This window comes from Setaria viridis, chromosome 2, assembly GCF_005286985.2.
Source record: "Setaria viridis chromosome 2, Setaria_viridis_v4.0, whole genome shotgun sequence".
Taxonomy (NCBI): domain Eukaryota; kingdom Viridiplantae; phylum Streptophyta; class Magnoliopsida; order Poales; family Poaceae; genus Setaria; species Setaria viridis.
Window position 1 is genome coordinate 16,862,985 of NC_048264.2, and position 21,119 is coordinate 16,884,103.

The 21,119-nt window shown below is 43.3% G+C and overlaps 1 pseudogene; it reads right to left on the reverse strand.

Annotated features, from left to right (window-relative positions):
- Positions 1-1,228: 1,228 nt before the first annotated feature.
- LOC140221842 (uncharacterized) overlaps positions 1,229-21,119 on the reverse strand; it is a 75,921-nt pseudogene continuing 56,030 nt past the window's right edge.

Genomic DNA, 21,119 nt, shown 5'->3' on the forward strand with positions numbered 1-21,119 from the left:
CATAGGGGAGAACGGTCCGGCCCTAGACTGCACAGTCTCTAACTATTCTGCGGACGAAATGTGAATGGTCCGTGGCAAGAGAGCCGTACGGTCTGGACCAGGTGGACGGTCCGCATGCTGCCACCAAAATTCGCCCACGAACACCACGAACACCAATTCGCCCGAATCTCGATCAAATCAAAACCAAATGCAACCAAAATTGAACCAAGGCATTACAAGGCAGTAGGGAAGCTACTCCTAAGAGATCATCGCTCAAAGATTTGTCAATCAACGGGAAATTCAAATCTCGTGAAAAGCATCACTTTCTCAACTCCAAAAATTGAATCACCCCGATCTATGAACTCGTGAGGTTTTAATCAAAATCCTTTGGTGGAAAGGTTCAACTCACGTCCTAGTTCATCTCAAGACAACCGCTTTGACTCAAAAACCCGCACAAATCACGAATCAAATAAGAACACGAAAGGGGTGGAGAGGAAGCAAATAACACGAAGAACACAAATGGGAATTGCACAAAGAGATCATCCCCCAAATCCCGGAGGACACGAGGAGGTTAGGGCCTCCATTCCCGCAACAAACTTTGGTTCAATTACACGGATTAGGTGCTCAAATCATCCAAGGACCTCTAGAGTGATAAGCTAGAGAGAGAGAGAGATTAGACCCTAATGAAGGGCTAAAACTAGAGAGATGGAAGAGATCATGAAATAACCAGCCTCCCATCCCTATTTATAGTTCAGGACGAAAGACTAAACTACCCCTACAACTACAACTAGGATAACTACCCATGTAGGGGCATTTTGGTCCAAGTTTTCCTACGCTCATCGGTCGGACACGCCGCCTTCATGACTTTGCTTCACCTCGACGCAACCTTCACGATGACGCCATGTGCCCTCCTTCTCGAAGCTCTGGCCGTATCGGGCTCACCCTCGGTTTTGAGGCCCAAACCGGCAAACCTACCTGCGCGTGGTTTTAAGGCCCAAACGACCCAAACCGTCCATCTCGGCTTGGACGCCACGCAACCTCCTCGATGGCAACGCATGTCCGGCCTCCGCCAAGTCTCCTGCTTGACTCGACCAACGCTGTCTCCATCCCATCATGTTCTCTTGCCATTCCATGCACCATGTGGACCGCCCATGACTCCGCCCAGACTCCACGGGTCCATCGGTCCAAGCCTACTCGCGTTCATCCTTCACCGCCCTTGGTCCATTAGCATGAACCTTTCGCTTGACCTTCACCGCACATCGTCAACCGTCACACCGCATCCTACACCTGCACATCACAAGCCAAGAGCAACATCATTCCAACAGAACATTGTCAATTACTCATCATCCAACGGTGACCACCATTGGTCCTCAATCTCCCCCTTGATGAGTGCATTGACAACACCCAACACAAATTCATAGTTTGAAAAAGAAAACAAAAAACTCAAAATAGAAAATCTCAGTCCCCTAAGACAAGGGCAACGGCTCTACACAACTGAGATTAAATCACATGATCCCTCAGGAAGAGGTAGAAAAGGGCTCAACACCAATCATGTGAAGATCACAAGCTCAAGTCAACCGTCGGCTCCTCAAGAAAAGGTAAAAAGCTCAATACAACCAGCAAAAGAGTAAAAGAGCATAAAAACTCACAAAACTCCCACTGAACATATGCACTGCCCCTCCCCTGACACTACAAGGTTTTGTCACTAAAGCCACGGGGTTTTTTTGCAACAGGTGATTTTCGTTGTAATACATAGGGCTTATTACGACAATAGTCCTTGTTGGTTGTAATAGGGTGCCATATTGCCACCATTTTTGTAGCGTTGTGATTACAATTTTAGTGGTTGCAATAGGTACGCTATAGCACAATGAATATATGTTGGTTGTAATTGCGGCGACGTTATTGCCATGCTATTTTATAGTGGTGGTAATAGTTGTCCATATTACAATGATTATAACACGCTGTGATAAGTACTATCGTGCGTTGCAAAAGAGTCTTCGATATAGAAACGAACACAGTGTTGTTGCAAAAGAAATCTTGTTTATTACAATGAAAATGGTGTTGTTGCAATAGAAATCTTGGTTATAACAACAAAAATAGACAATGTTGCAAATGAGTCTTAGATAGTGCAACACTAACATGTATCGTTGCAACTAGTATTAGATATAACAATGAAAATGGTATTGTTGTAAAAGAAATCTTGGTTATAACAACAAACACTTGAATCATTGCTAGACAGAAGGTGCTATTGCAATAATATATAGTCGTTGCAATGTAGGGGAACGCATGGTTGTAATAGATGAGTTTGTGGGTGCCGCCAGCTTGGTTACGTTAGTGGGCCTTTATTTTAGCCCACACATATGGCAGGCCTTTCTTTCACGAGTTGAGAGGCCTAATCCTGATCTATCTCCAAGCGTCGCCTCCTCTCCTTCTTCACATGACACCTCCCCTTCTTCACATGATGCTGCCTTCGTCACGCGATTGCCGCCTGCCGTCACCTTCCCTAGCGTGCGAGTTGTCGAGTGCCAAGGAAGAGTCCCCTTGTTAGTCCTCCACAACCTCTCGACGTGGGACAACACGGGCGTTGTCCGATTCCATCCTCTCAATGCAAGGTATAAAATTGATCCAGATCTATCGCAATTAATGTGCATGCTAATAAACTTGAGTTCTTCAATTTGTATATATATTCATTCAGTTTTTATAATACTTGTTGATAATAATGATACCGATGGAGGAACCTACATTTTATGTAGGTTATTCAGGAATTGTATGGTAGTACAAACCTATGCTTAAATTATTAGTTGGGTTTTTTGCAATATGGCACATGATCATGAGGATCGTAGTTGGATGGAATTGTTACATACATATGCTGCGTGGCAAAATGGAGTTGCTAAATTCATTGAAGATACCTTTGATAGTACCTTTCCAGGATAGACTGTGCCCTGTCCATGTAGTGGATGTCGTCGCATGGCCTATCAAAATAAACAAGTTGTTGAGTTGCACTTGAATGCTAGAGGGTTTGATCCGTATTACAAAAAATAGCATCATACTGGCAGATCTACTAAACGTATTGTTGTGGACGATGATGATCGGGACATTTGTGAAGGTGAAGAAGGTGATAATGATGATGGCATCTCATCCACTAAACTGCTATCATCGCTAATTAGTGGTGCCATACATGGTGAAATTGGAGGTGGTAATATTGAGGAGCCAAATGAGTCAGCAAGGAAATTTTTCAAGTTAGAGGAAGAAGCTAGGAAAGAACTGTACCCAGGTTGCAAGGAGGCTACCCAAAAATCTTTTATTGTGAGGCTATATCAGATTAAGTGCATGTTCGGTATTAGCAACAATGCTCTAGAGCAAGTACTATTATTATTCTACCATGTGCTCCCCAAGGACCATTGTGTCCCAGATACCCTGGACAAAGTTCGAAAGGTAGTTCGAGACCTTGGCTTGGAATACAAAAAGATTCATGCTTGTGTTAATGATTGTGTGTTATTCCATGGAGAAGTGTATGAAAAGCTGAACGCATGTCCAAAATGTGGGGAGAGTAGGTGGAAAGATACATATTTAGAGTGTGGTGCTGATGACACTGGTGGAGTAAAGAAGAAGCTCTTACCTCATAAGATACTGAGGTATTTTCCACTTATTCCTCAACTACAGAGATTATATATGAACAAGACCAGATCAGCGCATATGCGTTGGCACAAGGAAGAATTGGTTGAAGATGGGAAAATGCGGCACCCAGCTAACTCAAAGGCATGGAGGCACGTAGATTCCAAGTATAGTGCATTTGCAAGTGATCCACGTAATGTTAGGGTGGGACTTGCATCAGATTGCTTCAATCCATTTGGGATGTTGAATCTGACTTACACTACATGACCAATAATCATAATTACTTATAACCTGCCTCCTTGGTTGTGCTTCAAACAATCGTATTGGATGATGTCAATGCTAATTCCTAGGCCTAAATCTCGAGGAATTAACATTGATGTATATTTGCAGCCTCTGATTGATGAGCTTAAAGAGCTATGGGAATGGAGTTGATACTTGGGATGCGGAAAAAAAGGAAAATTTTACTCTACATGCAATGCTACTTTGGACAATTAATGATTTTCCTACATATGCGATGTTGTCTGGTTGCAGCACAAAAGGCAGGTTTGCTTGTCCTTATTGTCCTAAGGATACTGATTACTTGTGGTTAAAATATGGTCCAAAACATTGCTACATGGGCCATCATCATTTCTTGCCTACGAACCATAGGTGGTGGAGGAACAAGGTCAACTTCAATAACAAGGTAGAAATGAGGGAGACTCCAGTGCCCCTCAGTGGTGCACAAGTAGTGGAGCAGTACAAGAGTTTCAAGCAAGTCACTTTTGGAGTGACGACTTCGAGGAAGAGGAAGCAGCGCGATGAAGATAATAGATGGCACAACTGGAGGAAGAAGAGTATTTTCTTTGACCTTCCTTACTGAGATTATCTGCTTATACGCCATAATCTCAATGTGATGCATATTGAGAAGAATATATGTGAGAGCCTGCTAGAGACTATGCTTGATTTAGCTGGTAAAAGTAAGGACGGGTGAGAAGGCTAGACTCGATATGCAAGAATTGGGTATAAGGCAGGATCAACATATATGGTTCGATGATAAAGGAAAATACACTTCGCCACTAGTGTTGTACAAGTTAGATGATGATCAAAAGGAAATTCTGTGCAATTTTCTTCAAGGTGTTAAGATGCCCGATGCTTGTGCCTCAAATATCAAGAGATGTGTTGATGTCAATGGTTTTACAGTTGCTGGACTTAAAAGTCATGACTACCATGTTATATTGCAAAAACTTTTACCCTTGGTGGTGTGCCAAATATTGCCTGATGAAGTAGTGATCCCATTGATCGAGATCAGCAGGTTTTTTAGTTTGGTATGTTCAAAGGAGCTTGAGGAAATTGAGATGAAAGAACTTACCAAATCGATTGGAGAGACCCTTTGTCGGCTTGAGATGATATTCCCTCCAGCATTTTTTTATATTATGATGCACTTACCAGTTCATATTGCTTGGGACGTTGAACTCGAGGGCCCTATTTCCTATAGATGGATGTATCCAGTTGAGAGGTACCTACGTACCCTCAAAGGCTATGTTAGCAGAGGGGTACATCTCGGGGGAGTGCCTTACATTCTGTTCTCAGTTCTTTGAAGGTGTTAGTACAAAGCTGAATCGGCCAGAGCATCAAGAAAGGAGCATTGTTAGTGAACCACCAGCTGGTCTAAGTGTATTTGTGAGCATGGACTTGACTAGAAAAAAAAGTAGTCATAGGCACAATATGGAGATACCTTCTCCTGATGACTTGTGTAGGATGAGGCACTACATAATATCCAACTATGATGAGGCTACTCCATGGATAAAGTAAGCTACATGCCTATGTGTTTTTTATATTTTCTTCACTATCTAACTGACATAAGTTTATTGTTTCATCAGTGAGCACATGGACGAATTGAGGAACACCAACTCGCATAATGTTGATAGAAGGCACAAGGCTGAATTTGTACATTGGCTCGAGCGTAAAGTGAGTCATATATATTTATGTTCAATTTTATTCATCACACTTGAATATATATGTTCGTAACATATTTTCTAAATATTTCTGAGTATAGATCAGGAACCTACATGCAGAGGGAAAAGCAGATCAAATGATTTATTCTCTGACTCGTGGTCCTAAACAAATAGTTAGTGTGAGGAACAGGTGTTCCATTAATGGGTTTTTCTTCCAGACATCAGATGTAGAAAAAAATCTGTCAGCATAGAACAATGGTGTTATCATCAAGGGTGATGATGGCATGGAATGGTATCGAGTGATTAAAAAAATCATCATCCTTGATTTTCCTAACCAGCATGAAGTCAGATTGTTTGAGTGTGACTGGTATGATGTTCCTACACCAACTAAGAGCAAATCCAGAGGGTATAGTAAAGATAAATTTGGAATTATCGATATTGATAGCACTCGGTTTCGCTACTCAAATAATCCATACATCCTGGCAACACAAGCGGAGCAAGTGTGTTATGTGAAAGGTGGGAAGTAAGGTACTAAATGGTGCAGTGTCCTCAAAATGAAACCTAGGACCCTGTTTGCCATGCGAGAAGTAGAGGACAGTGATAATAATGTTGGTGATACCAATGTGGAGTCGGTTATCCTAATAGTGGAACAAATTAATGTTGAGGACCAGCAGGAGGCTTTGACAAACTGGATTACGCTAGATATGCAAGGGTTAACTGGTGATGCATCTGTAGTTCAAAAGGTGGTGCCCATGCCTGAACCAGATCGTGCAGACATATCAAAAGATGAAGATGATTTTGATGACACCTACATTGGTGATGGAGTTGTTGCTCCAGTCAATATGCCTGGAGAAGATGAAGATATTTTCTTTGTGTAATTTGGACATGCAAAGTTTACTTCGTGAACTAATGTGCATTTGATATGTCGAATATTCTATGTTATCATGAATAGTGTGCATTAATGATGGATTGATTTAATTAATGATATATATGTGGCATCAATTTTTGTTTTGGATCTTCCGTTGTATTAAAAAAATAAGCATATGCTGACGGCCAACATTTTCGTTGTGCTACCCCACAAGCAAATGACGACGACATATTTTCCGTTGTGATATCCATTGAGCGTATAACCACGATCCATATTGTGTTGCACTACCCTGTACGTATATAACCACGACATATTTCGTTGCGATATGGTTGAAGCATATAACGATGGCACATACCTCGTTGTGATACCTTGTAAGCATATAACAACGCTTTCTCATCGTTGCGATATCCGTTGAGCATATAGTTGCGGCACCCTGTATTTGTAACACGACGACATATTTCGTTGGGATATGGTTGATGCATATAGCAACGACTAGTACTTCGTTGAGATATCCTGTTAGCATATTGCAATAGTATAAGTCTCATATTACAACAACATTCTTACGTTGTATTAACGCTTGTTTGCAACAGCGCAATGTCGTTGCAATAGCCACTATAGCAACGACGCCTATCGTTGCAATTACCAAAATTGCAACGACAATGGGCATTGTAATTTTCACTGATTACTACGACACATGTCATTGCAACAACTCACCCTTATGCCAACGGCTTCCTGTGTCGTTGTAATACCATATTACAACACATGTTTAAGCAACGACAAAATTTTTAAGATAACGACACAAAATCATTGTAATAGCTTGCTATTGCAACAAAACGACCCATATTGCAATGATTTCGTGCTGTGGCGCTAGTGACAAAACCTTATAGTGTGAAAACATGCATACATGCAATCGCTCACAAAACTCCCCCTGAACATATGCATTGCCCCTTTAAAGATAAATGAGTTTGAGTAAATTTCTCTCCCCCTTGTTGACAATGCAAACATCAAGATGAGCATGAGAGTACAAAATGCAAATGATGAAATACATAATCTATGAAGCTTCTCAAATATACCACAAAATACCCTCAAAGTCTACAAGAGAGAAAAATTCTTGCTGGATCAGAAAGAGCAAGAGCATCGCCATTAAGAAGATATTATGTTATAACCAGGAGGTGAGGCAAATATCAAGTTTTAGCAATGTATAAAAAGATCACCAGATGAGCAAACACCTAGTCAAGAATCACCCAAGCAAGAATAAACTAGTCCAAGCCCATACAAGGAACATACATTCTTAATAAGAGATCAGTACAAACACCCACATATGCATCACAAGTCATATGAAGTTTGTTGAAACTAAGTGCCTACTTATTTTGGTAGACATCTTGTAACAACTAAGCAAGCAAGAATATTAACATGAAGCACAAAACTTTTGTGAGTTATTGAATTTTTCTTTTAACATCATTTTTCATCATTCACACAAAAATAAAGTACATGAAGTGCCTTTGCGGCACAAAGAAGCCCTGCTTCTACAAGGAATGCATCATGGGCTAAACATTTGCAATGATACCTAGATCTTTGACCCAATTGAGAAGAACATTAATTCCAACCACAAGCTAGATATGGAACCAGCATTCAAACAAGGGCAAACCATAATCAAGCATCTACTCATGGGTGATAGGTAAGTTAATAAAATAGAATTTAGCATTGGATTTCAAAAACAGTTATCTCATCATGTATATAATATCATCAAGGGCATAACTGCACATTGCATCAAACATTACCAACCAAGGCACTAGCTCACAAGTAGCATAAGATAGTAGTCAAGGCATATAAGAGAAGCTTATCTAGTGCAATATGATACACATGCAATGAAAAGCCAAACAAGCATACTACAAAGAGCTAAATAGAAAAAAATAGCTATACGAGCCACGACGAGCCACCGACGAGCCACGACGAGCCGCCAACGAGCCACGACAAGTCGACGACGAGCCGCGGCACGAGGGCGATCTTGCTGCACGTGGACGAGCTGCTGAGGAGCTGCTGGACGTCGACATGATCGACTACGTACGACTACGTTGATCAACTTCACTGCATCGACACAAATCTACATCTTCCGCACTAGTAGTGTGTCGAGTGGTAATCCCGTGATCCTTATACGGCAGTTTTCCTAGTTTACGCGGTAGAAAATTTTGATTTGCGCTAGTGTAGCCTACCTCGTATCCCTACAGTGGTATCAGAGCCGTAGCTGTTTAGTTTTGGATTCGGGATGTGTGCATATGGAGATATGCGAGTTTTCAATTCGATCTATGTCCTGGTTTCGTGTTCTTGCTGCAATGGTAGTGTAACGACATACTCCTACCGGTCGGGTTTCCGCCATCGGAGTTAAGTGATACACGTAATTCCAGTTGTAGTGTGCGAAGATCAATGTGATTGGTCGAATCAAAATCCAGGTTCATACGCCAGGCGCATGAGATGTGCAATAGTAGATGGGATCTACTGTCGGGGTCGGGATTTTGCCATGTGCGTATGCTTCAGTAAATCAGCCGTAACTTTTCGGTACGATCTCGGATCGGGGCGAATTTATATGAAAATTGATCTACAGAAAAAGTTACACATGAAATTCAATGGCATTGCCATTTTCGGCGAAATTAGATTTCCCAAATTCGGCTTGGAAGATGGAGTTTCAGGCCTCGGAAGTTTGGAACGTTAGGACGCTTAACTCTGTTTTGCAGGATGTATGTATCTTGTGATCAGTATGGCCCCTTTGTGTATGTGATACATGTGTGTAACTCATTCGTGACCTACGTGTCACGCATACGGCAACACGACAGGAGCCATATGTGTTGTCACTTTAATGTATTTAATGGTCTGCGTACCAATCTGTGATGATCCAAGCACCTATGTAATCTTCATTACTAGCCTTTTACTAGCTATTAGGTGTAATAGCATGTTCTAGTTCTTGGAGGACTCATCACCAGGAGGATGGCGCACATGGAATATGGAGATGGAGATCACCATGGTGAACAGGTTCTATGGAGATGGAGATCACCATATGTAAACGGGCTATACTGTGTCACAACTGTGTGAATGCTATTCTATTTATGTTTTACTTTCTGCATGCTATGATGTTAGAAGTAGAACGATCCCTCACAAAGTTTAAGTTAGTATGCCCTCCCAACTAAAACTTGCACCGTCCCATGTCTTGTACAATTAGTGGTGGGTCTATGAAATTAGGGTGCCACTAGTTTTCCTTGATTAGACGGGTTTGTGTCGGACACTTACACGCATAAGGGTTGGTTTGCTTAACAAGGTTAACTTAACGGTTAAGGACCTTGGGGCATAAAGGTTGGGCGCTGAGACATGGAGATGTCACCCAACAATAGGAGTCATATATGATATGATTAGCAAAAGTTGCTTACCGATCTACCTTGTTTGCTAGCGGTGATGCTAAAGCTCACTAGTAGACTTGTTAGTTGTGGATCCTGAATCACTAAGTATCAATAGAGGGATATTGATTTTAGTGGGAGTAGATTCTGTTAAAATAGTTTAATGTGATTTGCTCTATCATGGATACGTTTGTCTTAGTGTATTTTGCATTACTTTTGTTGTAGATTAAATGAAACCTAGCACCACTACACCGTTTGCTTTGCGTTCGGTCCTTGAGAAGGACAAGTTGAATGGAACAAATTACTCGGATTGGATCCGTAACCTGAGAATTGTTCTTAGGGCTGAGAAAAAGGAAGATGTTCTAGACAACCCACTGCCAGAAGAACCTGCTGATGATGCACCTGCTGATGCTAAGAATGCTTACAAGAAAGCATGTGATGCTAACCTCGAAGTAAGCTGCCTTATGCTTGCTTGCATGGAACCCGAGCTGTAGATGCAGTTCAAAACAAACCATGAGGCGCACGATATGATCGTGGCGCTTAGAGACATGTTCCAAACACAGGCCAGGACTGAAAGGTTCAATGTGTCTAAGGCCTTTGTGGAGAGCAAGCTAGCAGAAGGCGCAGCAGTAGGACCACACGTAATCAAGATGGTTGGTTACACTCAACGGTTGGAGAAGCTGGGCTTCCCACTGGGCCAAGAGTTAGCCACTGATTTCATTCTTTCGTCTCTTCCGCCTAGCTATGGGAACTTCATCTCGAACTACCATATGCATGGGACGGAGAAGGGTCTAAATGAACTGTGTGGTATGCTCAAGACAGCAGAGGTAGACATTAAGTAAAGCGCTAGTACCAGCCATGTGATGGCTGTACAGAACAAGCCTACCTTGAAGAAGAAGGGCAATTCTTGGAAGAAGAAGGGTAAGGCTGGAGTGTCCAAGCCAAACCCAGCGCCCAAGGCTAAAGCTGGACCTGCTCCAGATAAAGAGTGCTTTTATTGTCACGAACCTGGTCACTGGAAGAGAAACTGCAAGCAGTACCTAGCTTCGTTGAAGAATGGCGGAAGTAAGAGTACTTCTACCTCAGGTACGCTTGTTGTTAATGTTATAGACAACATTTTTCTCGCTGATACAATTATTAATTCTTGGGTATTTGATACCAGATCGGTTGCTCATATTTGCAATTCGATGCAGGGAATGATAAGAAGTAGAAGTATGGAAAGAGGAGAAGTTGATTTCCGCGTTGACCGTCGGGACGATGCAACTCCACCTCCCATCAGGATTTATTATGGAGTTGAATAATTGTTATTTCATTCCTAGTTTAAGTCAAAACATTTTGTCACCTTCATGCTTGATGAAGAATGGTTATTCATTTGCGAGTGAAAACAATGGTTGTGTGATCTCTAAGAATGATATGTTTATGGCTTTTGCACCCATTGTGAATGGATTATTTGTTTTAAATCTTGATGGTTCACCTATCTGTAACGTAAGTGCTAAAAGGCCTCGGCCTAATGATTTGAGTCCTACCTACTTGTGGCATTGTCATTTGGGTCATATAAGTGAAAACCGCATGAAGAAGCTCCATTCTGATGGACTTCTAACTTCGTTTGATTTTGAATCATACGAGACATGTGAGGCTTGCTTGCTATGCAAGATGACCAAGACGCCTTTCACAGGATTTCCTGAGAGAGCAGTAGACTTGTTGGAACTCGTACAGAGCGATGTATGCGGACCAATGAGCACGATGGCTAGAGGAGGATTCCAATACTTCATAACTTTCACTGATGATTTTAGTAGATATGGCTATGTCTACTTGATGAGGCACAAGTCTGAAACCTTTGAAAAGTTCAAGGAATTTCAGAATGAAGTTGAGTATTTGAGCCACGAGTTTAGCAATCATCTAAAGAGTTGCGGAATTGTTCCACAACTTACGCCGCCTGGAACACCTCAGAGAAACGGTGTATCCAAGCGACATAATCGAACTTTGTTAGACATGGTTCGATCAATGATGAGCCAGTCGGACCTACCGTTGTCATTTTGGGGATACGCTCTAGAAATAGCAGCTTTCACACTTAATAGGGTACCATCTAAATCCGTAGTTAAGACACCATATGAGATGTGGACTGGAAAAGTTCCCAGTTTGTCTTTTCTAAAGATTTGGGGATGTGAAGTGTTTGTCAAGCGACTTCAGTCAGACAAGATCACACCCAAGTCAGATAAGTGCATTTTTGTGGGATATCCAAAGGAAACTTTGGGATATTATTTCTACAACCGGTCAGAGGGCAAAGTGTTTGTCGCTCGGAATGGGGTTTTCCTAGAGAAAGAGTTTCTCAAAGGAGAAAAGAGTGGAAAGACAGTGCATCTTGAAGAAGTTCAAGATGAGCCGATTGGGCAAGAATCAATGAGTGATGCTAATGTAGCAGAACAAGTTGAGATACCCATGGCAAGAGAAGCACTGCCACAACCACGAAGGTCGGCAAGGCTCCGCGAAATGCGGGAAATATTATTGTTGGACAATGATGAGCCTGCGACATATGCAGAAGCAATGATGGACCCAGACTCCAAAAAATGGCAGAGTGCCATGCAATCCGAAATAGAGTCCATGGGAGACAATCAAGTTTGGAACTTGGTTGACCCGCCTGATGGTGTTAAAGCCATAGAGTGCAAGTGGATCTATAAGAAGAAAAAGGACATGGCTGGAAATGTTCACATCTATAAAGCACGACTTGTCGCAAAAGGATTTCGACAAGTTCAAGGAGTTGACTACGACGAGACTTTTTCGCCCGTAGTGATGCTTAAGTCCATTCGGATTATTCTAGTTATAGCTGCATATTTCGATTATGAGATATGGCAGATGGATGTCAAGACAGCTTTCCTGAATGGAAACCTAGCTGAGGACGTGTATATGATACAGCTTGAGGGTTTTGTCGATCCGAAAAATGCTGGAAAGGTATGCAAGCTTCAAAGATCCATTTATGGATTGAAGCAAGCATCTAGGAGTTGGAACATTCGTTTTGATGAAGTGGTCAAAGGGTTTGACTTCACCAAGAACGAAGAAGAGTCTTGTGTTTACAAGAAGGTTAGTGGGAGCTCTGTAGTATTTCTAATATTATATGTGGATGACATATTGCTGATTGGAAATAACATTCCTATGCATGAGTCTGTAAAGACTTCACTGAAAAATAGTTTTTCGATGAAGGACTTAGGAGAAGCGGCATATATTCTGGGCATTAAGATCTATAGAGATAGATCGAGAAGGCTTATAGGATTAAGCCAAGATACTTACATTGACAAAGTGTTGAAGTAGTTCAGCATGGAAGAGGCAAAGAAAGGGTTCTTGTCTATGTCACATGGCATACATCTCAGCAAGACTCAGTATCCTTTGACTGCTGATGAACGGGATCGCATGAGTAGAGTGCCATATGCCTCGGCTATTGGATCTATCATGTATGCAATGATAAGTACTCGCCCAGATGTTTCATATGCGCTAAGTATGACAAGCAGACAGCAGTCTGATCCAGGTGAGAGTCACTAGACAGCAGTGAAAAACATTTTTATGTACTTGAGAAGGACTAAAGATAGGTTCCTCGTCTATGAAGGTGAGGAGGAGCTCATTGTAACAGGTTACACCAATGCTAGTTTCCAAACCGACATAGATGATTCAAAGTCACAATCAGGATTTGTGTTCACGCTAAATGGTGGTGCTGTTAGTTGGAAGAGTTCCAAGCAGGAGACGGTGGCCGATTCTACGACAGAAGCCGAGTACATCGCGGCTTCGGAAGCCGCGAAGGAGGGTGTTTGGATAAGGAATTTCCTCATTGAGCTTGGTGTGTTCCTGAATGCGTCCAGCCCATTGAATCTCTATTGTGATAACATTGGGGCAATTGCGCAAGCAAAGGAGCCAAGGAACCACCAAAAGAACAAACACGTAATGCGGCGATTTCATCTCATTCGAGACTTCGTTAACCGGGGTGAGATCAAGATATGCAAAATACACACGGATCTGAACATTTCTGATCCGTTGACAAAACCACTCCCGCAGGCTAAGCATGATGCGCATGTAAGAGCTATGGGTATTAGGTACCTTTTAGGTTTACTCTAGTGCAAGTGGGAGACTGTTGGAGGTATGCCCTAGAGGCAATCATAGAGATGATGATATTCCATTTGTATCCATGATTTATATTGTGTTCCTTGAATATCCATTAAAGGCTACTTGAATTGATTTACAATTATGTGAATTGTGTGTGAAACTCTTTACTTGTATGGTTATTCTAAAGTTGTCCCTAGTCGGAGTTCATGTGAGGACACACATGAATATTAGACTAGCACATGTATTAGTTGATGACTATGTTTCATAAGTCATGGACATGGAGATGTTGAACTAATAATGTGGGCACATGTGGAGACATGTGCTAGGACTGACCCAACACGAGAAGTAGTTCTCTCTTTAAACAACATATACGCTTTGTCCTTAGACCTGAGATTGTCGCATGTATTCAAGATGTGGATCGACCTACTTAGGGGCTACCAAATGCTACGCCGTAATAGGGTAGTTATATAGGTAGCTTTCGGGTTTGTCAAGAAGCATGCTGTGAGACATGGTCAATCAAGATAGGATTTGCCCCTCTCTGATTGAGAGTGATATCTCTGTGCCCCTCGAGTGATCGGATCCGAAAATGCATGGCCATGCTACATACGGTTAAGAGTTAACCTACAAAGGGATTCCGAATCACAGGATCGAGAAAGAGCGGTCAGCTTGAAGCTAGACCAAATATCGTGAGGCAAAGGGAATAGCATGTATATAATGTTGTGATGGTTCGTCTGATATGATCTTCGTGTGCATATAGGAGTTGGCACGTCTTGCTAGAGGCCGCTACCGACTATATGGCCGAGTAGGAGTACTCGGGCCATGTCTATATATATCCGAACCCATAGGGTCACACACTTAAGGGGCTGGAAGCCCAATTCGGATGTGATCCAAGTTGGATTAGGTTTAGAAGTACTAATGGGCCTCAGACCCAGACGCCCATTAGGAACCTCTATAAATAGAGGGGTGGGGGCGCCCTAGGGTTTACACCTTTTGGCGAAACACATCTGCCGCACCTCCCACGCCCTCGCTTGTTGCAACTCATGGATCTAGCAGTCCGGCTTGCGACGCTTCCTCCCTGCACGTGTGGATACCTTGGAGGTGTTGCGCCTGCAGCACTTGGATGAGCCACGACGAGCCGCTGACGAGCCATGACGAGCCGCGGCACGAGGGCGATCTTGCTGCACGTGGACGAGTTGCTGAGGAGCTGCTGGACATCGACGTGATCGACTACGTACGACTACGTTGATCGACTTCGCTGCATCGACGTGAATCTACATCTTCCGCACCAGTAGTGCGTCGAGTGGTAATCCCGTGATCCTTATACGGCAGTTTTCCTTGTTTGCGTGGTAGAAAATTTTGATTTGCGCTAGTGTAGCCTACCTCGTATCCCTACAGTGAACAGTCTGGCCCTAGACTGCACAGTCTCTGCCTATTCTGCAGACGAAATGCGAATGGTCCACGGCAAGAGAGCAGGATGGTCCAGACCAGGCGCACGGTCCGCATGCTGCGAGACAGAACCCCCCAAACAAACCTACAAACACCAATTTGCCCGAATCTTGATCAAATCAAAACCAACTACCACCAAAATTGAACCAAGGCATTACAAGGTAGTAGGGAAGCTACTCCTAAGAGATCATCACTCAAAGATTTGTCAATCAACGGGAAATTCAAATCTCGTGAAAAACACCACTTTTTCAACTTCGAAAATTGAATCACCCCGATCTATGAACTCGTGAGGTTTTAATCAAAATCCTTTGGTGGAAAGGTTCAACTCACATCCTAGTTCATTTCAAGACATCAGTTTGACTCAAAAACCCCCCACAAATCATGAATCAAACAAGAATGCAAAAGGGGTGGAGAGGAAGAAGCAAAGAACATGAAGAACACAAACAGGAATTGCACAAAGGGATCATCCCCCAATTCCCGGAGGACACGAGGAGGTTAGGGCCTCCATTCCTGCAACAAACTTCAATTCAATTACACAGATTAGATGCTCAAATCATCCAAGGACCTCTAGAGAGATAAACTAGAGAGAGAGAAATTAGACCCTAATGAAGTGCTAAAACTAGAGAGATGGAAGAGATCATGAAATAACCATCCCCCATCCCTATTTATAGTTAAGGACAAAAGACTAAACTAGCCCTACAACTACAACTAGGATAACTACCCACGTAGGGGCATTTTGGTCCATGTATTTCTACGCTCATCGGATGGACACACTGGCTTCACGACTTTGCTTCGCCTCGACGCAACCTTCACGATGACGCCAGGTTCCCTCCTTCTCAATGCTCCAGCCGCACTGGGCTCACTCCCGATTTTGAGGTCCAAACCGGCAATCCTGTCTGCGTAGTGGTTTTGAGGTCCAAACCACCCAAACCGTCTATCTTCGCTTGGCCGCCACGGGACCTCCTCGATGTCAACGCGTGTCCAACCTCCGCCAAGCCTCCCGCTTGACTCAACCGACGCCATCTCTATCCCGTCATGTTCTCTTGCCATTCCGTGCACCATGTGGACCACCCATGACTCCGCTCGAACTCCTCGGATCCATCTGTACAAGCCTACTCGCGTTCATCCTTCACCGCCCTTGGTCCATTGGCATGAACCTTTCGCTTGACCTTCACTGCATACCGTCGACCATCACACCGCATCCTACACCTGCACATCACAAGCCAAGAGTAACATCATTCCAACACAATGTTGTCAATCACTCATCACCCAAGGGTGACCACCATTGGTCCTCATGTTGTCACCATCGTCGCGCGGTGGTTGGCGCTGGTCCCCTGCTGCCTCCTCAATAGCAGCAGGTTGTTGGTGTTGTTGGGCGTTGACTTGCTTGTGTTGGCGCCATACTGCACACTCCTAGTTCTTGGCATTGTGGCCTACTTCCTGAGAAGAGGTTTCGCCATCCCTGGGTTTATCATCAGTGGAGAGCATGAATGCTTCATGATCTGGCATGGTGGAGTTGCACTCGACGTTACTTCCATAGGGGTTTGGAGTCAGAATGATGCGAGGGATCTTGAATTCACCACAGTCCAAAAATTGGGCGGGTACGGGTGGGTCTCCAGATTGGATCTGAAGGGACTGCACGAGTTTAGCGAAAAATGCGGCAGCTGAGTTCCTCAAACTGAAGGGGGTGAGGGAAGGACCCTTCGTTGACCTTGTTGGGCGTAGCGTCATCTCCAAGAGATTAATGCACTAAGAAAATGTGTTGCTAATGCGATCTATGCTGGGTTACAAGGTAGGCTACGCTAGCGCAAAATAAAATTTTTCTACCGCATAAACCAGGAAAACTGTTGTATATGGATCACGGGATTACCACTCGACGCACTGGTGCGGAAGATGTTGAATCGCGTCAGGGCAACGAAGTTGAGCAATGTAGTCGATCACGTCAACGTCGAGCAGCTCGTCCACGTGCAGCAAGGTCGTCCTCGTGCCGCAGCTCATCGTCGACTCGTCGTGGCTCGTCTGCGGCTTGTCGTGGCTCATCAGCGGCTCGTCGTGGCTCATCGACAGCTCGTCCAAGTGTTGCAGGTACAACACCTCCAAGGTATCCACACGTGCAGGAAGGAAGCGTCACAAGCCGGACTGCTAGGTCCGCGAATTGCAACAGGGCGAGGACGTGGGAGGCGTGGCCGATCTATTTTCAGCCAAAGGGATGAAACCCTAGGGCACCCCACCCCTCTATTTATAGAGGTTCCTGACAGGCCTCTGGGTCCAAGGCCCATTAGTACTTCTAAACCTGATCCAACTCGGATCATATCCGAATTGGGCTTCCAGCCCCTTAAGTGTGTGCACCTATGGGTTCGGATACGTATAGACATAGCCCGAGTACTCCTACTTGGCCCAATAGTCAGTAGCGGCCTCTAGCAAGATGTGCCAACTCCTATACGCACACGAAGATCATATCAGATGAACCGTCACAACATCACGTACATGCTATTTCCTTTGCCTCATGATATTTGGTCTAGCTTCAAGCCGACCGCTCTTTCTCGATCCTGTGATTCGGAATCCCTTTGCAAGTTAACTCTTAACCGTACATAGCATGGCCATGCATTTTTGGATCCGATCACTCGAGGGGCCAAGAGATATCACTCTCAATCAGAGAGGGGCAAATCCCATCTTGATTGACCATGTCTCACAACATGCTTCTTGACAAACCCGAAAGCTACCTTTTTAACTACTCTGTCATGGTGTAGCGTTTGATAGCCCCTAAGTAGGTCGATCCACATCTTGAATACATGCGACAATCTCAGGTCTAAGGACAAAGCGTACATGTTGTGTAAAGAGAGAACTATTTCTCCACACATGAACTCCGACTAGGGATAACTTTTAGAATAACCATACAAGTAAAGAGTTCCACATACAATTCATATAATTGCAGATCAATTCAAGTAGCCTTTAATGGATATTCAATGAACACAATATAAATCATGGATACAAATGGAATATCATCATCTCTATGATTTCTTCTAGGGCATACCTCCAACAATCTAACCACGCGATCAGGTCGGAGGGTGTGGGTGGGCGGGTCGCAGCAAGAATGTTAGGAATCCTCTTGGAGAGGGAGAGATTACCAACCTGCTGGGCAAGCGGTGTGATGATCCTCGGGTGAAGATCTTGCTCCATCGAAGTACATCCGACGGACGCTGAGCCGGCAGCAAACGCCAAGTCATCGAAGAAGGCGGTAAAGTCAGAGTCCACTAGCATGCTCCTAAAGCAGAGCTGGATCAGATTGGCGAGGAGGTCCTTCATGCTTTCGGAGAAGATGATGTCAGGGTGAGATGCCATCGAGCTCGCTGGGGAGGATCTCACAATCTCCCCTACCTGGCGCGCGAATTGTCAAATTTAGTAGCCCGACAGTCAAGCAGGGGGTTACCCAAGTGGTTGATTTGTAGGTAGGAAGGATTGCGAGACCAAGAACTCGAAGGTCATCATGAGAACATGAGGGACACGAGGGTTTTAGACAGGTTTGGGCCTCCGGAGAGTAATACCCTACATCCTATATGATAGTGGTTTGTATTGCTTGAGAGTTGAGATCATATGGGATAGGATGAGTTACCCTTATGGGGTGCCCCTGGTCACCTTTTATAGGCTGATGACCTAGGGTTACAAGTCGGTTTGAATCTACCATAGTCAGTTGTTACATGGAAGAAAATCTGAGTCGGATTACAATATGTATCCCGCAATATCCGGGCTGATTTGAATCGCCCAGTCTCCTTGACTTGTGCTCCAAGTATCTTCATGTCCTTAGCCCACACGTTCTGGTAGGGCGGGCCCACTTGTCGGGACCGGTCAGTATCCTGGTTAGTGAGGGCCCATGGGGTACCAATATCCCGCAGTAACACAACCAGTCCTTTCATCGACAGCTAACCTATAGAAGAGGTTAAGATCAATGCTGTAATTTGTCTCTTGAGATTATGACCTGGATGCAGCTATGTTAATCTCCGTTCTTTGTGAGACAATTATCTTGTAATAGTTTGTGATATGTGATAAACAATATGGTAGTAGTTGTCTCGATGGGGAATAATAATTTGTTTTCTTGTATACATATTTATGTGTTCTATTTATTGTTTTGCCAACCGGATCGGAATTGAAATAAAATCAATTATTTGTCAGGCCCAATTGGTTAAATTTATGTTTGCCTTAAGCGGCCTTAGCCTACATATAATTGGGCCAAAAGTTAATTTCATTCATAAATCGAGACCAAGAGGGCCGCAAAAAATTTGCACAACTTTTGGGCTCGACCTAACAACAAATGAGCCTACCGGAATCAATTTTTGACTATCTGAACAATATTGGCCTGTGGGAATAAATTTGACCTCGATCTAATAAAAGTGGGCCTACCGGAATCAACTTTAGGCTATTTGAACAACATTGTCCTATGAGAACAATTTTGGAGTCGACCCAACAACAAATAGGCCAAATTCATTTTATGATGGAACAATTTGTCACAATTGTCATGCCACATCAGATTCTATTGATCGTGGCAAAATAGTAGGAACCAATTTATGATGTTTCTATTTGACGATTCATATGTGTCATAATCTTAGTGACGCAGCAAAATAAGGAACGTCAGTAGTTGCGGTTTATGATGTTTGACTAATGACGAACGGTTTTCATCACTCCCACGTCATAAATCATGTTTTATCACGCAAAAACGCGTTCATGACACTTTTTGGTTCCTCATAGGTCGGAAGATTTCTTGTAGTGAGAGAAACACGCTCAGGTTTGATCCAGCACGTGGGATTGAGGTCGGTTTGATATGAGGGACTAGGTGTACCTCCCTTGAATCCATGGACCCACCAAATGGAAGAAACGCACTGAAGGGACGATCTTGGTGGTGATCTGGTGATGAACAATCCATCATTGATATGCAATAATTCATGAGTTTTGATTCATTATTTGGGCATGTAAATGACCTTAAATTAAAAATATTCAACTGCAAATTTGTAGATCTCGTGAAGCCATACAATTTTCATATAAAGTTTGTCTTCATCCAAGTTTGTATGCAAAAGTTATGAATTTTCTATACAAGGTACATTCGAATTGCATAGGTGGCAATCTTATTCGTGCTGGCGTATTTTCGAGCCGGCATGAATAACATATTATCCTTGCCGGCTCAATTTTGACATCATGGTTTGGGAAGACGGGTTTGGAGTGGAGCACTCAGTTGTGTTCTTTGGCCAGTACCATTTGGGTTGTTGTGTTGCCTGTAATTTCACTTTCTGATCTTTAGGTTTTGGGTTGCTATATATGTTGAACATGGCTTGTAATTTCTGGTCTGTTCCTTTCGGGTTCATGGTCTGTAGCTTCCTAGACACCGGAAACTTGCTCCTTTTACTTGCTAGCAGTGTGGCCTACAATTGTGGAACAAACTTTGGACTAGTTCATATGCTTCAATGTCAATGTTCGTATGCATGATGTATCAGTGCCCATGCTCTTATGGATCATATATCTTGTGATCAAAGTTGATGCACCAACAATAAATTTCTAGCTATCATATACAGATTAGTGATCTATTTATTATATAACCTCCATTTGAATGATCTGCGTTGAACCGTTAGTTGCTAAAAGTATAAATATATCTCCTACTGGTTGGTCGGTAAAGGTTGCCCAATCAGTTGGATGGCAAAACATGTCCGTGAGTATTTATCCTGTGGCCATTTGACTATCAGTTGAAAAAGCGAGTTGGTAGGTACAACCTTATCCTTACATCACATGCACCGATTAATAGTTGTGGTTGCTATA